Below are 367 nucleotides of genomic sequence, written 5' to 3'. Positions count from 1 at the left end.
GGTTGTAAACGGTGGGCCCTGATTGGTTGTTAACAGTGGGTTATGATTGGTTGCTTTTGGACCAATCATGAGGTGCCGGATATGCAAATTTGAGGGATTCTAGTGGCCAATCAGAGCAAGGTTTCGAAGGTCAGGTTTTTGGAAGGGAACCAATCATGGTAATTGTATGCCCTCTGAGAAACCTCGGCAGACTCACTGGTGTGCAGCTTCCCACACCCTGGGGGCAGTGGCCATGCCACAATCCCTCCATTATCTTGAGATTTTGGGCAAGCACACACATGTACCAAGTGTGGTTTTTCAAGCTGCCAGGTCCAGGACTAGAACTGCAACCAGCCATGTGGGAGTCCAGCACCTTAACCACCATGCC

Source organism: Tupaia chinensis, unplaced genomic scaffold (genome assembly GCF_000334495.1).
Source record: "Tupaia chinensis unplaced genomic scaffold, TupChi_1.0 Scaffold000121_1, whole genome shotgun sequence".
Taxonomy (NCBI): domain Eukaryota; kingdom Metazoa; phylum Chordata; class Mammalia; order Scandentia; family Tupaiidae; genus Tupaia; species Tupaia belangeri.
Note: the sequence above shows the minus strand (reverse complement) of the source record.